General features: G+C 32.6%; 1 pseudogene; it reads left to right on the top strand.

Moving 5' to 3' along the window:
* Window positions 1-17516, top strand: part of LOC133194993 (fibrinogen beta chain-like) — a 32509-nt pseudogene extending 14993 nt beyond the window's left edge.
* Window positions 17517-19981: the final 2465 nt, after the last annotated feature.

Below are 19981 nucleotides of genomic sequence, written 5' to 3'. Positions count from 1 at the left end.
AGACCACAGAAAGTTTTTTCTGCTTCTCATGTATAAGATTTTGAATAAATTCGACTTCGTATGAATACAAAAAATAAGGTCTGCTAATAACGGGGATTCTAATAACAAAAGGCCCCACCATTTTCCAGAGAGAGAGAAACGACCAATGAATACATAAGTTCACATACATGTGTGAATTAAATCAAGCCGCTATCAAGCCGATAAAATACTTTCTGTCTTTGTGGGTTTTTTTTTTGAATAATATTATTATGCTCGAGCTCCGGAATTTATTCTTATTTGGAGCAGTTTGGAGGAGAAGATTCGATTGCATCTTTCTATTATTTTCGCACAAATGGCCCTTAGAGCTTTATAAAGAAATCGTCCTCTCTAGCCGCCACTACATTTATCACAGGAAACAGATGAACAAGATTTGTGGAAGAAACACTGCATTAAAGACGCAAATAATACAGATCGCTGTAATATAATTTTTATCCAGTAAAACTTTCTGCACTGAACTTCGTTATGCCGTAAACGGAAGGAAGCCCCCTCCTTATTTGCTGAAAATGTGACTTTCTTAGACATGGCGCTTTTCCTTGTGGTGGAGAACAAGCTCACTAAGCAATCAACTTCTCACAGTCTTTATAGTTTCCTTACTAAAGCAATTCCAACATCCACCAACTTTTATCAAGGTACAGGACTTGCATACGAAGTAAAGTTTTTGACTGATAGCAAGTCATTATATTCTCCATGATAAATAAATACCTGTTTTTAGGAATAGAAGAATTAATTATTTGAAAATGATTGACAATGTGTTTAATACTGATTGATTATAGATGACAATTTTGCTAAAATTAAGACACAATTAAAACCTGACCTATATGTTTACATGTATTTGTTTCAGCTATGCAGATAAAAATGCATTACCAGAAGTGAAATCGGAATTTGCAGTGTGGTTGGGGTCCATTTTTTTTTTATGAATAAATAATTATCAGGATGAATATTTCCGCATAGGATTATGTGTTTAAACGTAAAATTTAGAGACCAGTCATGGAGTGTGTGATTTCTGCTACTTTCTCCATAAAGCACGGTACCATAAAGTACACATTTCGTGCACCCCTCCTCCTGGTGTGACATACATTTTTAATTTTTAAAGAAATGACATCTGAAGCATTGTCACAACTACACTTTTAAATAACACTCGATTTCGCCTAATCTAGGAAGTTTACCGTGAAATGCATCATCGGAAACAATGACCAAAATGTATGTTCCTCTCACATTGATTCTGGAGAGAGTTAAAATGCGGATCGACCGTGGCATGAGAGGATTCGTGCAAAAATGCAGTATTGAAACAATCCCTTTTTTTGAGAGAGAGAGAGAGAGAGAGAGAGAGAGAGAGAGAGAGAGAGAGAGAGAGAGAGAGAGAAGAATAGTCCAGTGCATAATGCACCTGTCGCAAATCTGTAGAGAGGGATGCAGCGGTTGTACAAGTTATATTTAGAGTACGAGTTTCCTACTGTATCGGAGATACAGGGTGGGGCTTAAGGCGAGAGCGATAGCTAGAGCCGGGCCCCGCCCTGTATCTCCGATACAGTAGGAAACGAGTATTCTAAATGACTTGTGACATGACCTTTCTTATGACCTCGCTAATTTACATGTGTATTTGGGTATATATCTCTCAACCAATCAGATGATTTTGCAGAAAGATGATTTAGTACCCCATTTTTATCAGTCGCAACTGAAATGCCGAGTGAGGTGGACGTGCAGGTATCTATCAATTTAAATAATTATAACTATGAGATGCATTATATAATATTTTCCCAAAATTTAATTTATTTTGATTGCGTAGGTTTTTTCCTTTCTATTTAGCTCTTGCTGACTTTTTTTAAAATCTAAGATACGAATTTAGTGCAAAACATTTTGATACATAAGAATCATATATGGGAATGTATTTGAAGCAAAAATGTTTCGGGGAGGTTGTATTCTGAGAGAAATGTCCGACAATGTCATTGACCTGTCGTCATACATGTGTATACAAAATTCTTGGCTCCAAATTGAAATAAACAGATGTAAGAAAGGGGGCATGTTATCTTCATGTTTGAAACAAAATGTAGAGGAACCAAGGCAGATCCAGCACTCACTCGCGCGCGTCGGTACCCCCCCCCCCCCCTTCGATTTTTTTTCTTTTTTGGCCTTCGAAAATTATGTTTGCTAAGCTTGTATACACTTTTAATTTATCAACACGAAACGATCATGCACATAAAGTGTCAGGCCTGATTATGAATCTACCCCCCCCCCCCCACACGAAACTCCCGATTTTCCAGTTTGGACAATTTTTTTTTCGATGAAAACCATTTGTGTATTGCCTTCACTCCCTCCTTTCTAAAATTTTTGAATCCGCCACTGGTAACTTTACGTTGTAAAATTCTATTCTTAATTCATCTCAAATTTTGAATAAATACTAACAGCGCTATCTTGCAATTTGATTGATTCTTATGTCTATATTATTTAAGATACGGATTCAGTTTTCCGTCATCGCTAAAAATAAACCGTACTGTATCGTTGATATTTTTCAGATACAGTACAGTTTCTGCTCATTTGCATAAGAAACGCCCACTAAAAGTGTTCTGTATCGCAGTTATTGTACGGCTGACTTCAAAGGAAAACTCGCCGGGTCATGTCACAACAGCCTTGAATGGTGTTAATCCCACTGCAAGTCTACTTCCTGCTGACTGAGCGAGACCATACTTTTCGGCATAATTCAGAATAAACTTCATTTTGCTGTGGTTGCAAGGTAGAAGGAGGAAAAATGGAAAATACCCCAAAAGCACGCCGACAAACTCCTAGAAATTCCTAATAAAATTGTACAATTGTGGTTTGATTGGTCGATTAAATGACACATTAAAATAGCTTAAATAGAGTTATTAGTAACATGCTAAATATTTACATCAGTTTCAAGTGTTATTTGAATTAAAGGCATTTAATTGATTTTATTTCTATGACCTCATCAAAGTTATAATTGCTTTTACCTACCCTAAGCCATGTACCGGTATTACTAGTATTATCTCAATAAATTAAGAATACAATACAATTTAGTGTATAAATGATTTCAATTTCATGATAATTTATTATCTTTTCCCAAATAGGCTGTGTTTGTCTTCGATTAACTGATCGAATGATTCATAATTCATAATGTTGCAATATTATTCCTTGAGTATGAACTGAGTAAAATCTTTTAAAAAATCATTTCGTTTTAAACTCTATTTTTTATTAATTATTTTATTGAATTAAATATCAACAGTTAATATTTTCCCCTCTCAATATCGATAAACATGGGAAAAAACACACAGATACCGAAAAATCTTTGGAGGAAGTGGTGAATACTGAACGCTTCCTGTTGCCAAGTACCATTATTTTCTCCCTCGTTTCACTCCTCCGAAAATAAATATTTTCTTGTCTAATTTATTGAAAAACAAAGAAAAAGAATATAAATATTGTAGGATTGTTGCGTTCGTTACAAATCGCTTTTTATTCAAAATAACACAAATCAATTATATAATTTTTACAAAATAAAAAATGAAAGGGCTCGGCGGGCAGGGAAAGCCAAAGACACAAAACGACCTGCGATTCTTTGTAACGAATGTCGCATTAATCGAACATTCCCCGGTAAAAGTATTTATAATAGTGAGCGCTAAAGCGCTCGTGCATTATTATAATGCAGGTTACTTCCCTTCAATAGCGGTATATGTTAACATCCATGTAGACTATTTCAGGCACTAGGAAGCAATTTCAGTTTTTAATTTGGGGGGGGGGGTCGTTCTTGACAAGTAAAACAGTAAACAGTACAAAACGGGGATTCTTGACAAGCAATAACAAAGCAAAACAAAACGAACTTTTATTTTTCATTTGCTATAGTATAAACTGGCAAAATTATACCGAGGGGATACAACTGTAAATTATAGCTTTGTTTTCCAAATTAAATTATATACTGATACATGTAACATGATTGTATTCCGGTGCCCCCCCCCCCCCCCCCCCCCGATTCTTTCAAGCTTGTTTTTGATTTTTGGTACATAATGCTGTTTAGTACGCAAATGAAATTCCACACTTTTGTATTTAAAATCCAACACCTTAGCTTACACTTTGATTAGGTTATCTATGCATTTTAACATGAATATAGAAGTATTAAGTAATATTTACACAAAATCATGTTGAATATGAGTATGTTCTTTTTGTTACAGCGAAAGCCTAAAAATAATGCCATATATATGTTTTAGAAGTAAAAAAAAAAGCTCCTTAAAAATGTAAACAAGGGCGAAGATCACGCATTTGCTAATTCGTAAGATTTTCACCTTCAGTTTGCTGTAAACTAATCGTTAAAAAAATTAACTATTTTTTTTTAAATACTAAACAGTCGGCTTTAAGAATTAAAGTCACTCATGACTACTCAGACAGTATGTTATCTAGTCTATGCATTTACTTTATAAAGAAAGACTTTAATTAATAATGCATCTTCACGCTGCACATTATTTGCAAAATACGGCAAACATTTATGACGTCAACTTTAGCGCTAGTTTTCTCGATAACGTCACATTGCACATAAGGGTGGTTTTCGCTTGACGGTCATGATATACCACATACATTTTTTCGCACTGTGTTAATCTTACATAAGTATTAATTCTAACTATAAAATAGAAAAAATTGTGAAAATAAAGTGGTCACCTTGTTTTTAGATAAAATCTTAAAATTTAAGACTCTATTTATTCGGGAGGGGAGATTGATTGATTGATTATTTATTGTTTAACGCTCACTCGGTAATATTTAAGTCATATTTAGGCGGGGGGGGGGGGGGGGATAGGCAAACGTACGACATGAGCCCTGAATCTCAGAAACAGATGCCAGGTCTGCTAACAATGGCAATATATCGTTTCCGAAAAGAGCAAACATTCTTTATGTGAAGGATTTAAAAAATTACAATAATTTATTCCTAATTAAACATATACATCAAATAATTGAAAATAATAATGATAAAATAAATTTAAAAAAGTATTTATTGTTTATAAGTTTCTGATGGTAGTTTATCTGTTTTCAGGAGACAAAATATGAACACATAAGTTCTGCAGGTGATCCATTTTCGACATTCGATGATAACAAAGGTCAATACCCATTGAAGATCTTTTTCTAACATTTTAACAGAACCATTATGTATATTTAGCTCCTTCTGCAATCCAATGAAGAAATGTTGATTATTATTTGATGCTAAAATCTCTTTCTGCAGCATTAAGAAATTATATAAATCGCAAAAATAAATAATAATCAAGCAATTTATTGTCTTCTTCTTTTATGGATACAATTGGACTGGTTAGGTTAAAGAAGGTCTAGAGATAAGAAAGCAAAAAATCCATTATCATATTAGTGAGTCTTATTTAAGGCACAATCTGCAGCACACATTGTTCATTTATTTTTACAGCGTCAAAAATAACTGCAAATTCAACTAGTGCTAATTGTAACGGGAACCGTTACAGATGTTCCCCAAACGGCTCCCCAATCCCTTGTGATGCCCCATTCCCTACAAGCTTCAATAAATTAGACAATACTTTTGTAATATAGATGGACACTTTATTTTTAAGGGTATTTCATTGGAAAACTACTCCGATATAGCCATAAGGGTATGAGCCAATCTAATAGCTACATTTTTCACATTAATTATCTTATAGTGTCTCACAATACATACATTTGTTTTAAATATTAAAGAATTTCATTGAAAAATAAGAGAGATGTAACCCTTTAAGTATTAGCCAATCAAAATTCAGCATACGCGCATGCATGGCCTTGCATTCAATTTTGATAGTATCATAATGTAGGAGCTCTATGTGCCTATCCATGTCGTAAATTTCATCCTGTTTTGTTAAAAACCAAGGGAGTTAAAGACATTTAAAGTTTCAACCAATCAGTTTGCAGCACACCTGCATGCGCGTGTTTTCAAGAAATTTCCTATATAACATGTTGTAGCACCTTATAATATATACTTATATTCTAAATTTCAAAGTATTTTGTCAAAAAAACAAGGAAATTATTGAGATTTTTGTATCAGCCAATCAGAGAAGAGCGCACATGCATGCGCGTGAGTTCACGCTAATTTGACCATGTTGTCTTGTCTAGACTACTAATATATCTATATTTTGAGATTCAAAGCAATTGATCAAGAAATATAAAAGTTACGGCTTCATCAAGTATATCAGTCATTTCACTCATTGCACGCGCGCGCACGTGCATGCATGTGCGCGCAAAATGACCTTCGTTCCACACACCTACACAACATGCCTATTAACCCTAAAAAGGGTTCATGTCAATCGGATGAGTGGTTCTATGAGAACACTCCCGGACAAAAAAGTACCGGAGAAGAAAGTAGAAAAAAAGAATAATAATAATAATAATAATAATAATAATAAGAAACAGAGTAAAAACAATATGTTCCCAAACTTCGTTTGGGGAACATAAATATTGAAGAGGGAAATTTATTATAATGAGCCTCAAGTATAGATCTTCCCCCGAAGACCCGCTCAAAGAGAATTTAGTAAAGTAAGGAAGTATGTCTTTTTCATAATGACGATCCTATGTTTTCTTCTTCAACCTGATTTCTGAGGTTAAAATTGTGCCTCAAATTATATAAAAAGAGAATTGATAAAGGTTCGCAGGACAAGGACAAAGCAACAGAGGTCTCCTTTCAACTAAAAACCTTCTGGGCATCTATGGTCTATCTACCGTAGTCTATAGTCATAACTGCTGATGAAAATATAATTGACAATGAGGACCTTAATTGACTTACTGTGAACAATGAATACATTACGATTTTCTTTTACGATTTCAAGGCCATATGTACAAGGAATTATAAAAAATAATCTAGTTGAGCCCCATTTGCTGGATCAATTGTTTTAGAAAGGCTATCAAATTACAGAAATATAAAGAAAGTTTCAATAGAAAAGACCTTTGTCTCTTTCTGGGCTCTACAGAATAAATTATTCATCAAGCCTCTTAAAATGAAATCATGCATTCGCTTTCCATCAGCATATTCATAAAATACGTTAAGCACATTATTTTTAAGTGAAATAGAAATATTTTATGAATTGGTCATGAAGAAGCACACATGGATAGCTACAGTACCAACCAGACCCAACCCGACACAAAGCAGTCCCAGAGCAGTCCCGGGGACTGCTTTCTGGGACTGCTAAAGCAGTCCCACAGCGGTCCCAGAGCAGTTCCACAGCGGTCCCAGAGCAGTCCCATAGCGGTCCCAGAGCAGTCCCACAGCGGTCCCACAGTGGTCCCAGCAGTCCCAGCGGTCCCAGAAAGCAGTTCCAGTGGGCGGGGTTAATTAATTTAATGGGCGGAGCTTACTCAGAATGAGATTACCAATAAACAATGTAACTATATAAAAGGCAGTTGAAATTGATGAGCAATTCTTTCTGAGTAGTATCAACAAAAATTTACAATTCTTACGCGACAGTCATTTATGAACTGTTAAGAAAATCACATTACGCGTATAGAAACAAATTATAATTATTGAATGAAGAAGACGTTCACACCTATTAATAACATGAATATTTAAACACAATTATGTGGTATATTAATTTTTTACCAAAATAAACCAATGTAACTATATAAAAGGCAGTTGAAATTGATGAGCAATTCTTTCTGAGTAGTATCAACAAAAATTTACAATTCTTATGCGACAGTCATTTATGAACAGTTGAGAAAATCACATTACGCGTATAGAAACAAATTATAATTATTGAATGAAGAAGACGTTCACACCTATTAATAACATGAATATTTAAACACAATTATGTGGTATATTAATTTTTTACCAAAATAAACCAATTTCTTCATTTTTTGTGATTGATATTGGTTTTCATATTTATTTTTTTTATATAGAAAATTAAACTTGAATTGTTTATTTTATACCAGAATTAGCTTTAAATAGATAATAATAATTATTGAGCAAGGCCGATTCCCATACTATACTCTGAATGCATTTTTCTTAAGTATTGGAGCTTTTGAAAAATTCTTTGTTAAACATTGCCGAGTATTATATTTCAGTGACATGATTATTTTCAATGACTTCCCAATTTAATTATCTGTCGATTCTCAGTTTTAAGTGTTTTATTATATAAATGTTCGAGTGTACATCTGTAAATCACGCAAATGGAACCCTCAGATTATGTTCAAAATTAATTTATCCCAAATTAAATTTATACACAATTATTAAAACTAAGATTTTTTGCATGATATAGATTGAAATTAGTGTCAGTGTTGACCAGTGTGTTCAGTGATTTCACTGCATTGACTTTCTGCTAATTATGCCCAAAGGCGATTGAAACCTCAGGTGTTGACACCATTTTATACAATCCCATTGTATTAACCGGCCAGGTAAACACAAACGAAAGAAATAAGAAACAAGTCACAATTCCCGATATTTTCAAATGTTTATTTTTTAAATAAATGTACTCTTTTAATGACTTGTTTATAAATTAAAAACTAATTCATAAATAAAACCCGGAATAATTGTTCACATTGTTTATGTGACAGAAGAATGGTAGAATAATTTTATTTCATGGTCATTAAATAAATTATTAGGTTTTATTTGAGGGTGGTAAAAAATAGCATGGAGTGCTCTTTTTTAAGCATGGTATTAGCTTTTTCAATTAAGAAAAAAATCCAGTACAGTACGTTCCTCTGAATACATGTATCTTACTGAAATGACAAGTTTGTTTGTTTTCTGTTTGTTTTTTTAAATAGTGCTAATGCAAACTTTGAGTACATATGTAATTTGACAGCATTAATTTATTAAATAGGCCTAGATAATTTTTTTTTTTTCAAACACCTGTATTGAAGTTTAATTTAATGGATAAAAATCATCCCCTGACTTCCCTTTTTGACTACTTTTATTTTCTTAAAATTAATTCTAGACCACAATTGTGTAAATTTACAGCCCTCTGAAGACATTTAGTAATTACATGTATAACTATCTCTATTTAATTTTTGTAAGAAATCAATACTTGTTTGTAAGAAATCAATACTTGTTTTTTTTATATTTGCTTTTATCTTAAACACCTCTCTGCAGAGAGTAAACAAAACAACAACAAGGAGCTGCAAATTCAGAATACACAAGGGGCGGAGCTATCATGCCACTCAGAACCTTTTTCACGCATGAGTGAACAAAGCAGTCACAGGAAGCAGTCCCAGGGACTGCTGGGTCTGCTTTCTAGAGCAGTCCCAGAGCAGTCCCAGAGCGGTCCCAAAGCAGTCCCGGGGACTGCTTTGGTGTCAGGTTGGGTCTGGTTGGTACTGTAGGAGTTTTGTAAAAAAAAAAAAAAAAAAAAAAAAAAAAAAAAAAAAAAAAAAAAAAATAGTAATAATAATAATAATAAAAATTACCGTTTCAACACAATTGAAGAAGTATTCCTGGTAACAACAACTGAATGGATTTAAAGTAAAATATCCATAGAAATCGTTATCATTGCAATGTATAACTTTACCAAAAAAGAGGTCTTATATGTATGGAATCACAAAATAAATGTATTTCTCTTTCTTCCTACTTTTCTATACTTATGTGTACCGTATTTGGAAGCTACTTCAGCTAGTGGTATCTTTTTATTTCAAGGAAACGTCTCTTTTTTCGACAAGTCTCTGTTGATATCAGAGGTAACACCGACAATTACCGAAATCTCATTACGTTATTGTGCTATAGAATGCTACAGGAACTTGGACTGCAATGCAATGGAAATTTGTTCGTCCGTGGAAGGTATCATTTTTCGACTTAGTACAAGCATTTCATCATCAATGGTTACTGGAAGTAATACGTGCTTTCGGTATGAATTGGTAAGTAATCAGTTTGAATTATTTATTCAGGCTGTAAAAATTATACCTACTTCCTATAAAGTTAAAAAATGTATTAACACTTCAATTAGAAAAAAAAAAAAAAAAAAATACAGAAATGCGTGTACAGTGCAACCAAAGTAATCTGCGATTATTTTCTTTGACTCCATCCAATAATTGTGTTAAAAAGACTTCGTATATTTTTGTAAATCTATCCCTTTTCCTCAACAACATATAAATAGGAAAGGAAATATTTGATCCCCATACCTAGAGAGTTGTATGAAAAATTTGCAGAATATGTCAATCTTTTTCAATTTATTTTTTAAAAAATAAGGTCAACCCCTTTTCATTTGTAAAAATAATAATTATGTTGATGCGTGACTGCATTCAGTGTTATCAAGTGGAAATCATGTCAAGTTTGTATTTTTTTATACCTCGAAACACTGCATTGTAACGTTAAAAACAATTCATACACAATTTTTGGTGCCATATCCACTCATAAAAAAGTTCTATATCTCTTGGCATTAAGTTTGTTTATAAGTACTCCAGCTATATAAGTTGTCATTTTTTTTAAATCCCCCTCCCCCCCCCGTAATTCTGTTTCCCGGGATCCACGACATTAAAGCACCCAGCATTCTTCATCACGTTTCATGCTCTAAAAACATCAGAGTGCAGCATTAAATTGTTTTGCTAGCTGTCCTACGATGTCATAATTTCTTTTAATTACCTATCATATAAAATTGATTTCTTTTCAATGAATAAGCATTTTTTGTTATTTTCAGCACCATTTCACAAGGATATTACTAAAGATAATAAAAATGTAGTGTTCATTTTGTAAATTAATAATTTTTTAGGTGCACTGTGAACCAAATTTCGAAGTTTATAATATAAAACCGTTTTAAAATATGAGATAAACAAAATTTAGTTAGAACTTAACATTCAATAAAAATAGTTATGATGAAAGTCCGCTTATTTCCCTCTCATAACATATGAAAAATGTTCGTTGTCGATAACTAATATTTTAAAAGTTCTTTGATTCTGGGCATTAAGTAATCATTATACACTGAATCAATGACATGCAAAACAATTCATTTCCATATCGTGATTTCCCAGAAATCTTAGGTGAAGAGAAAGAGTTTTGATGACTTAAGAATGTAAATATTTGCTGATATAAAATTACGTTCGCATATACACATATTACGTTAACATATACATCTATTCAGTATTGAAAGATCAAATATCATACGTTTGAAATAGCATACGTTTGAAAGTCGTTACATAAATATTTAAAGGAACTTGTTTTACAATTCATGTACATTTGCTTGTAAAGTATTTCCACATTGATTGTGCTTTCAAAGAATTGATGTATTTTTTTTTCATTAAATCTCGTAACATTGAATACAATAGAGAATAATTTTTTTAAAGCGTAGATTAGATCCTTTATAATACGCATCGCATGTTTTTGGTTTTTGTTTTTCACAAAATTGTATATGCATGAGTTGGTTGTATAAAACAATCAGTGACACTGATGCATGACTCAAGGCTGAGAAAGAAGACCTTTATTCCATTGTAATTTTTTTTTTCAATTTGAACAGGAGCACACTTGTGGAAGAGATTCTTACTATAACAGACGGAGAAGTCATTGCCAATGTGTTATAGGTGTGTATGAAAGAAACAGAAGACATGATTCACTATTATTTCATAGCAATGAAACATGGAGATAACGAACAGTATAATTAAGCTCAAAAGTAAAATAATACAGTTCAGGTGAAGAGCAAACACGGACTACTAAAAGCATCAGAGTTGCGATCAGGTGCCATTGAAGAGTTAGTATCCCCTGTCAACCGGTCATATTCGCCATGCTCTACTTGTCATGATCGGGCAAACGGAAATATACGTAGACAATTTAGTGCGTAAATAATGGCCTAACAATGAGTATGAAAAACGTCAATCAGCATTCGACTTACTGATAGATTGTATTTGCTGAAAAGGTTATTGTATTGACCATAGAACTTACGAAATGTTGACTTCAAACGAGACTGTTCATATTCTTGTTTCGTTTCATCAACTTGCTTGGCAATCTTAGAAATTGTTTATTCGTAAAACATGCTCTTGCGTATCGAACCACCAATAATGTTTATCATAAATTTTGATAAATTTTCACAAGTGAAATACTGTTATTTTTTTATTGAATAAAAGTGATATTTTATCGAACTGAGAAAAAATGTCAATGTAATATTTTGTCACAGTTTGAGAGAATATTAAAATCGGGGTTAAAAAAAACTAAATTTTCCGTCCATTCAGGAAAAATTTTCGACCTTTTATAAAGAGATGAATAAAACCATCCTGACAGAGAAAATTTCACCAAATATGTTATAGAAATCCATGTTTACAATGTTTTCTTTCTCCTTTCTCACAATTGCTTAGATATGGCGTTTCAACCTCAAGTGTGACGTCACTTTAGCCTATGACACGGTTACAGAAAGACTGAGGCAGAGGGAACATCGAAGAAAATGCAATAAACAGAAAATTCAATATTTGTTGGTTGGATATGGAATTTATTTCACGTGTTGGCCAGGATTTTTTTTTTATATTTCTTTGAGTGCGATATCCAACCTGAAAATATTGAATATCCTCTTTATATTTATGGACAGGATGACGTATTTAATCTAGTTTTAATAAGTTTAATATTATCTTACTGATTGATATAAAATCATTTAAATTCTGCGTAAATAAGGGTTTCGAGGGTGCTGTATTTTTTTTCTTTTTTTTGTAATAGAAGGATTAAAGTGATTTATTGATGGTGAGTAACAGACCACAAAACGTTTACTAGATAAGTATGTTTTGAGGGTTTATTGACACCAATCTAAGATATGATTTAACCGAAGTAAGACATACTACCAGAATATTTTGGATATTCACAGTAATCGATGAAGGCTTTTGAAGGAGAACATTTTTTATGAGTCATAAAGAGAAGGAATAAAGAAAAAAACAAACTGTCAGTAATTTTTTAGATGAACTAATTTCAAAATTTGTTTAGGTGACAATTGTAGAAGTAAAAATAAAAAAAAAATATATAGAAAAGATCATTAAGAACCCATTCAGGGAAACAAAGTCACGGGTTCATAATTATTTTAGATCTTCAAGTCTTCAAGCCCTTTCATATTTGATATGCTTTTTAAAGGACAAAAGAAATAATAGTACTCAGCCTCCTGTAACGGTAACTCACTCCATGAAAATAAGATGTAATGAAGATTAATGTTTGATCGTTTCCATTCACATTCACCCTTCGTTTTTAAAATTTTAAGAGGTATAAAGTCAATCGCCAAAACAAGTACTTATTTTTTAAAATTAGAAATAGTAAAATTATGCAAAAATACAGCTACTTGTAAATTTTCAATTGATGGATGACATAGTAATTTTTAATGTTTATGAAATACTTTACAATTTCTTGTTTTCATTTTGATACAGAAATGATCTGTCCGTTCAAGGTAACGACACTGCAAGTTTCAATATTGTTGAGTGAATAGTCTTTCAACATTAACATATATTTCACTATATGTTGGAGAGAGTATTGATTGATTTGTTTTTAACCGATTATTAGGCGATTATACTACGCTCTGTTTCCGATTTAAATTGTTTATATGGACTATGAGCTTGAATACTGTTCCTTATTACATTTTCAACAGTGAAATACTGTGATTTATTTATTGAATAAAAGTGATATTCTCTCACAGTGTGAAAGGATACCAAAATGATATTCTCTCACAGTGTGAAAGGATATCAAAGTAAGTAAAAAATAATTTCTGGCCTGTCATAAGATAGAGATAGTAACTAAGCATCTTGATAGAGCTAAAACTGCAAATTTCTTCCCAGATATGTTGCTAAAGTCCATGCTATGTAATGTTTTCAATCACACAACTGCTATGCTATGACGTCTCAACCGCTCAACTATGACGTCAACTGACAAGACTATGACACTGTGTTAAGAAAAGACAGAGGCAAAGGGAAAATCAAAGAAAATGTAATAAACAGAAAATTCAATGTTTTGTAGATGAATATGGAATTTATTTCACTCGTGAGACAGGATATCCAAAAAACCCTGTCCCACTCGTGAAATAAATTCCATATTCATCTACAAAACATAGAATATCCTCTATTTATCTTCATATTTCATTACAAAATAAATATTACAGATTACTCCGTTTACCCGAACAATATAGAGGGCTTAAGGCGGTGTAATCAGTAAAGAGGGGATGCTCACTCCTCCTACACATTTATCCCTTTTCCGGTATTTTAAAATCTTAACCATGTTCATGATTCGTGTTTTTTCAGGATTTTTGAGATCAACAAGATTTTATCATCTTTATTTTTTCATTACATCTAGGTTTAAGAAAAGATTAAAACATTAGTACAATATTATTCATTTTAAGCAATGAGAAATCAATAAAATTCATCTGCATTGATTGATTTGAAAGTTTTAAATTTAAGACTGTGACTGTGGAGCTGTCACGCCATCTATCGGAGGAGTGTTGACTCACAGAGTAAAGTTAGATGACCAACAATTTTCTGCAAATTGTATGAATACAGCTGGTCATATTTGGACAGTAAATTTTCAGACATTACATATTAATATATATTTGGGATTTAAAATGTCTTGAGAAAAAATACTTTGATAATTATGGCATCATATCGAGATATAAATGTGCAATATTCTTCACATAATACCTAAGTGCTAAATTTACTTACCCATTTCTTTTAAAACTTGTTTCTTTCAGATGATTCAAAGAAGAGTTGACGGTTCTGTGAACTTCTACAGAAGTTGGATGGAATATAAAAATGGATTTGGTGACCTTACATCTGAGTTCTGGATCGGTTGGTGTATTGCATCAAAAAATATATGCGATGTATAAAAAAGGGTTGAAAAATAATGGTTTGGCGAATGCTCAGGCATTTGTTTTTAAATATAGAAAAAATTGTTGTGATGACTTCAAAGAAGTCATTAATATAATTAGCTGATATTCTTTCGCATTTTCTTTTATTTTCAAAGAAAAATCATTCATCCAATTCGAAAAATATTGTGGATCAATTCCTTCTTTGAGATTTGTATTAATAAATTCATATATTCGGTTTGGATGCAATATTATCATGCAGAATTAGGGTTGAACATTATCTACTTGTCCTTGAAAATGTACATACAAAATAAATAACATTTGATCATCATCTTTGAGTAATGAAACGATTCATTAACATTCGTTTGTTTTGCATGTACATTTTAAGGGCTTGACAACATCCGTCTGCTGGTGATCAATGGTTTTAAAGTTCTACGTGTGGAATTAGAATACGGATCAGAATCAGTGTATGCAGAATAAAGTAGTTTCTTTATTGCAGGAGAGAATGACAACTATCGAATCCATGTTTCTGGATACAGCGGAACTGCAGGTAAGTGTGCGATTTGATTCTTATGCTTTCCAGTAATCAAGCTCAAAAGCCCATTGAAACAATAAAGAGCAAACACCGACCTCTAAAACATCAGAGATAAGATCAGGTGCCATGGAGTAGTAAGCATCCTCTTTCGACCGGTCACATCCCCATGTGCTCATTGTCATGATCGGGCAAACGGAAATATCCGTAGACAATGCAGTGTTTAAAAATGGCCTAACAATAAATATTAAGAGTCAGTTAGCATTCGAATCCAAAAAAAATTGCAGGAAGGGATGTCAATAGTTTATGCTACAAAAATGAATTGCATTTAAGTATAACTAGTCATTAAGAAATTCACTGAAGTTTTCTTAAAAGAGCAAGGGCCACTAAGGGCCTTTTTGGTCCTATGAATTTATGAACAATTAAAACTGCATAATGTTAGTCGTAAAGGCATTATATATCACATAAACCCTTGATGACTGAATTACTACCAATAATGACGTAATTTCCATGCTATTCAATGCATTATGACGTCACAAATTGCGTCATTATTCATATATCCTGAATATTTCTCCAAAAACAGCCAAAATATGATGCCCTTTTTCATTATTTCGTAAACAGCACAACCCCCGATCCAAAATGTGCAAATATATTAGTAAAGAACTGCTTATGAAGATTATGAAACATATTTTAATTTTTGGATCAAAAGATGTGCTCATATTTTAATTCTTTATAGAAGGTTCTCAAATACACATGTATTCTGCAAAATTCAACAACATTGCTATTTCACACCACTTTTTTTTCCATTATCTTGACTCTTTGGAGGAAACTTTGATATAGAACCTGAAAGCACTAAGTCTCTACTTTATAATGATGATGAGAATGGAACATAAAGTGTTCATGAATAAACTGGTCTATCTGCAAGGCCATTTTATGCATAAAGTGAACCTAGCTCTTTGATCGTAGATGATATTGTAAATATTTAGAGATGAACTCAGAAATTTATCTACGAAATAAAAATCTGAATAAAACATTTGATCAAGGTGGTGCAATTGCATAGAACTCTAAAAATATTGGTGAAAAAAAGTCATAAAGTGAACAATAAAAAAAAAAATCATGGAGAATTTTTTTCTTCCATTGAAATTGAGAAAAAAAATTTGCCCATATTAAACATTTTTTATTTAATTTTTTAATCACTTTTGAAAAGAATTTTAGAGAATTCTACGCTTGGCTTATTTAATTTGTTTGAAAATTGGTTACATGATTTTGCAATGTCATGACACAGATAATGAATTAAGTATTTAAAAGTTAGTTAAAAGGATATTTTGAAGTATGATATCCTTGGAGGGACGGCGAAGAAAACTGTGAACTGAGCACAAAAGACAGACCCCAATGCGCTAAAAAGTATTCAAAGCTTAATGTAATACCTTTACAGTATTTAAGATGTGCAATCTCGAGTTAGCTTGTTCATCATTTTTTTCCCATAAGTACATAATTTAACGCAATATTGACAAACAAAAACTGTTAATTTATTTCATGTTATTTTCTTATTTCTTATTTAATTTTGTACATGTAGGTCAATAGGTACCGATTTTGTGCAATATAATAGAAATATTATGCTATTTAATAGTTTCCTTTTTGGAATTACGGTAAAATTTAATGCTCTATCTATAAGACAGAGGAGAACATGGAATGCTTTTTTAGGGAACGATTTTTTTTATTCGTTGATAAATACACCACAGAGAAGCAAGCTTTTGAAAATCGTTTCAAAGGCGTGGTAGTGTCCCGAAAAGAACAAAAACTTCCAATTAAAAGGGGGAGGAAAACAGTTAAGCTTCTGCCATGTTGACGTAGATTCTCATGAGAATCTAAACAATTGGGAATGCCCAGTAGCGAAATTTACTTACTTTAACAGATTCATAAAAACACACTCTTCACATATGGTTGTACCTCAAAAAATATATTTCTTTCTGTTTCCAGGAGACGGAATTTCGTGTACAAATCAGTACTGCAACAATGATGCGCAGTTTTCCACATTCGATAATGATAATGACGCTCAACCGGCATATAATAATGCAGAACGGTGGCGAGGAGCCTGGTGGTATCACGACGGACATATGTCAAACCTCAATGGCGAATACGGTAACAACAATTATGGACAAGGAATAGGCTGGTATTTCTTCAAAGGAAGGATAAATTCTTTGTCTAAAACCCGGATGATGCTTCGACGAGCCTGACCATTACAGTGGCTGCAACGTTATTGTTGACAACTTACACGCACGATCACGTTACACGAACGATTCCGCACGATTAACGCACGATAAAATCTGTTACACGAACGATCCTTCACGCACACGATTCCACACGTTACACGATCTTACACGGTTGTTAACGCAAACGCACGATTCTTCACGCAAAATAGTTCAAATTCTTTAGGAATGGATATTTACAAAACGAAATAAGGCTTAATACTTATTTCAGATTTCAAATAACTATAATTGATATTATTTCATCGACTTTGAAAAATAAAAAAAAAGAAATGGATATTTCCGGAACTAAATATATACAGGTCTTCCAACAATCTATTGGAATTCCTATGGGTTCCAATTGCGCCCCGTTATTAGAAGACCTTTTTTTGTATTCATATGAAGCAGAATTTGTCCAAAATCTTGTGCGTGAAAAGAAGAAAACACTTGCTGTGGCGTTCAACTCGACATTTAGATATATCGACGACGTATTGTCAATTAACAATGGCTATTTTCATTCTTATGTTGATACGATATATCCCGGTGAACTTGAGATAAAAGATACCACAGAGTCTGACACATCTGTTTCATATTTGGATATTTTACTTGAAAAAGACGTTAATGGTAATCTAACAACCAAGCTTTATGATAAACGTGATGACTTTAACTTTTCAATCGTCAACTTCCCTTACTTATGTAGCAATATACCTTCATCACCTGCATACGGGGTATATACATGTATCTCTCAGTTGATTCGATACGCAAGAGCATGCTCTACGTGTTTACAATTTCTAAAACGAGGTAAATTATTGACAAATAAGTTGATGAAACAAGAATATCAGCTGTCTCGTTTAAAGTCATCATTTCGTAAGTTCTATGGTCGATACAATGACCTTGTAAGCAAATACAATTTATCTTTGAGTCAAATGCTGACTGACGTTTTTCATACTAATTGTTAGGCCATTATTTACACACTGAATTGTCGGCGGATTTTTCCGTTATTTCCCGATCATGACAAGGAGCACACGGCGGGTGTGACCGGTCGGCAGAGGATGCTCACTCCTCCATGGCACCTGATCCCACCTCTGATGTTTGGAGGTCCGTGTTTGCTCTGCTCCTATTTTGTATTGTTTAATGGACTTTTGAGCTTGAATACTGATCGTTATCTCCATATATTTCATACATGTAAGACTTATTAATTATTTTAGATTACAAATAATTATTTACGTAATTCTCCGACTTATGAAACCTTTTTTTTCGTTCTGTCAGAAGATGTACATGTACATGTAGGTGGACCGTGAATTTTGATTGAATTGGATTTCATAATATGCAGAAAGGGATAAGTTTGGGAAAAAAAATGGCCAGCATGAAAATGAATTAAATTATAAGTTATGTTCATGTTTCCATTTGTGAATCTCTAAAATCCACAATTATTTTACAAATCATTTATTTGCGTAAATAAAAAAAATAATAAAAGTAAGCTTCAGAGATAAACACTGATAAACGAAACCCGACAATTATGTCGTGTACATGTACACTCGCCGACTAAATATTTAAGTAAGCATTGAGAACTATTTATTTGTAAAAATATCTAATTTTGATCTATTGATTTTAAAAATATCTTGACCATAATTAACAGTAAACATAATTAACATCAGAGAAAAAAATCCTTAAACATCTTAGTACGGTTTATCACAAAAAAATTACTATTTGACGAGAACACAATATTGTACGACTTACTTTGTTGCTTATTTCCAAGCGATAATTAGTTCGTTCTGCTTTCAATAATGAAATCGGGCGTAATTTATTTTATTTGGATTGAAAAAAAAAAAAAAAAAAAAAAAAAAAAACAGACAAGCGAAATGCTTGAATAACAAATAATATTCCGATAAAAACTTACAAAACGAAATTTACACGTTTCCTAACGCAGGATCACGCACCATTTAAACCGCAAACGATTGAGTCTGATACACGCACGATCTCGCACGTTACACGAACGATAACGCACGTTACACGAAAGATTCTACACGATTGGTTTGTCAACAATAACGTTGCAGCCACTGTATTTACACTTTTATACGGTGTTTACCATCTGAGATGGTATGAAGTTTAGGAAAAATTATGATTTTTTTTCATTTTGATTTTGATTTCGAGAGCTAAGTTCTTTTGAAAACATCATTTTGCTCATTTTTTTTTCAATTTTACAAAGCATACTTGCAAACGAACATAATCTTTCATAAATTTGTTTCTTTTCATCAATATTAGACTGGTAACTGGTAAGAAAGTAAAATTTTTCAGGTTAAGTTGATTTGTGTAAAGAATTGTATTTAACAGGAAATATCGAAATATGAGGTCCCAATTCTAACAAAAGTGTCAAAAATACCTTTCTCTGGTATATGTGAGTAAAAGCATTATTTAAGCCTAATTAATGGTGTTATGTTTGCGTTATGCTTAAA

Source organism: Saccostrea echinata, unplaced genomic scaffold (assembly GCF_033153115.1).
Source record: "Saccostrea echinata isolate AGI-Se365-2 ecotype Australia unplaced genomic scaffold, CSIRO_AGI_Sech_v1 ptg000029l, whole genome shotgun sequence".
Taxonomy (NCBI): Eukaryota; Metazoa; Mollusca; class Bivalvia; order Ostreida; family Ostreidae; genus Saccostrea; species Saccostrea echinata.
This window is presented reverse-complemented; position numbering and strand designations above follow the sequence as displayed.